Genomic DNA, 2,359 nt, shown 5'->3' with positions numbered 1-2,359 from the left:
ATAGATGGTGTAAGGCCAGAGGTGGCAGCCACGTTATTCCGGAGAAAGAATCCCTCTTCTCCAGTAACACCACCTGAGCCCCCAAGCAGAGCCAGCTCTATGGCTGTCCTCAGCCCGCACGGCCCTGCACCCAGCACCAGCACTGAGGAGAGAGAGGGAGAGAGATATGGGGGAAGGGGAGAGAGAGAGAGAGAGAGAAGAGAGAGAGATATGGGGGAAGGGAGAGAGAGAGCGAGAGAGAGAGAGATATGGGGGAGGGAGAGAGAGAGCGAGAGAGAGATGGGGAAGGGAGAGAGAGAGCAGAGAGAGAGAGAGAGAGATATGGGGGAAGGGAGAGAGAGAGAGAAGAGAGAGAGAGAGAGAGAGAGAGAGAGAGAGAGAGAGGAGAGATGGGGAGGGAGAGAGAGGATGGGGGAAGGGAGAGAGAGAGAGAGAGAGAGAGAGATGGGGGAAGGGAGAGAGAGAGAGAGAGAGAGAGAGAGAGAGAGAGAGATGGGGAGAGAGAGAGAGAGAGAGAGAGAGAGAGAGAGAGAGAGAGAGGAGAGAGAGAGAGAGAGAGAGAGAGAGAGAGAGAGAGGAGAGAGAGAGAGAGAGAGAGAGAGAGAGAGAGAGAGAGAGAGAGAGAGAGAGAGAGAGAGAGAGAGAGAGAGAGAGAGGAGAGAGAGAGATAGGGAGAGAGAGAGAGAAGAGATATGGGAAGGAGAGAGAAGGAAGAAATAAAAAGAGGAAGGAAGGAAACAGGATAGAGAGATAAAGCTCTGCAGTTGCTGAATGCACCTTGATAGTATCAAAGCACTGACAGTACTCTGCCACTGTAGATACACAATGCTGATGTTGAAACCTTAACACAACTACAGATGCACTACTAACAGAGCACCACACAGCCACTGTCCTTGTACACATGTATTTTACGTTAGATAACTTCTTGATTATTCCTCTTCTTCGTTTAAATGAGAATAAATAAATACACACACCTTGTTTTTGGCACAGACTTTGCCCTGCTGGTAATCTTGGTGTTGGGCCCGCTTGTCCAGCTTGATCCAGAGGGCTTTGGCCTTCCAGTAGTTGAGCCTCTCCTTGAGCTTGGTGTAGAAACTCTGGTAGTCCCTGGGGTCCACTTCTAGGTGGTGGCAGAGCTCTGAGAAGGTACGCTGCACCTCCTTACAGGTCTGTGTCTGGACAAACTGGTCAAAGAGGGCATGGGAGGGGTCGGTGGGGTCTGGTTCACCATTGTAGTGGATGATGAACCTGTGCCTCAGTCAGATTCTTGGATGTTCACTGTGGATAAAGTAAACACCAACACCATGAGAAAAGTAAAAATATATATATTAGTTATCGTAAAAAAGTTGTCCTCTGAGGTTGGGCACCAAAAAACACCATAAGAAAAACGTACCTAAAAATAACTGAGCTCACCTATAGCAGTTACTATAATAAAAGACTAGCTAACAAAGTGATACATTTTTGCCATTGGGCTTTGGAAATATATGGAGGTGGTCCAGAGGTCTGACTAACAGACAACGACTGGGGACAATCCCCTCTGTCTGAAAATAAAAACACTAAAATGAGATGGTTTTAAAGTCACCTGAGTCCAAGTCATCGCTAACTTCCCCAACCATGTGTTCTGTGTATGTTCATTGTCTTTATGACAGCTCCCTAAGATTGAATGACACCATGATGGGTGTTTACCATTGAACTTAGTGAAGATATACGACACAAATAAGATAGTCTAACACTTCCTGTATCTTTGGTCCAGTGTTTCTCTTTCAGAGGGAAGAGAGACAAAAGTGGTTAGCCACATCACACTGACCAGATGTGATAAACTTAGCTTCACACTGGCCACAAATAATACAGTCGCTATCCTCTTTACTTAAACTGGTTAGAAAATAATAACTTAGTCAACATTTGCTCTGAGCGGGTTGATACTAATAGATCTGAAAAGGGCTTACTTGGATCACATAGGGGGCTAATATCAAGATAAACCACTGTCAAGTCACATAGCTGAGCATTACAATGACTAAAACAGGCTGCTACCAGGACTCCTCCCATTCACCTATACTACAACTACTACATGTCAGTCAAAAAAGCAGTAAATATACATACAGATATAGATCATTAAACTCCAGTTTAAATGTGTAGGCAAATGTAGACCAACCTAAAATGTTTAACAGCAGTGACAACAACTAGGTGACAAACTCTACTCAAGCTAATGTATGTGTCAAGCATGTAGTGAATTGTGGTTGGCAAGTCATTTCCTGAAACTAATGTTTTGTTCACACATTACTTCCTGAGAGGACATTAACATATGCTGTAACTTGCTGGTTGTGACATATATTCAGCATCTTCTGCTAGATACTTGAGG

General features: G+C 44.8%; 1 pseudogene across 1 annotated transcript in view; it reads right to left on the bottom strand.

Annotated features, from left to right (window-relative positions):
* The window catches only part of LOC311149930 (F-actin-monooxygenase mical1-like), a 20,833-nt pseudogene extending 19,217 nt beyond the window's left edge, over positions 1-1,616 (bottom strand). The window contains exons 1-3 of the transcript XR_014615680.1: positions 1,583-1,616; positions 971-1,219; positions 1-142 (exon numbers count right to left, since the gene is read on the bottom strand). The product of XR_014615680.1 is annotated as an F-actin-monooxygenase mical1-like (transcript). The remainder of the gene's footprint in view (positions 143-970; positions 1,220-1,582) is intronic.
* Positions 1,617-2,359: the final 743 nt, after the last annotated feature.

This window comes from Coregonus lavaretus (genome assembly GCF_964263955.1).
Source record: "Coregonus lavaretus genome assembly, chromosome: 22".
Lineage (NCBI taxonomy): Eukaryota > Metazoa > Chordata > Actinopteri > Salmoniformes > Salmonidae > Coregonus > Coregonus lavaretus.
The sequence above is the reverse complement of the archived record's forward strand: the minus strand, read 5'-3'. Positions and strand labels throughout refer to the sequence as shown.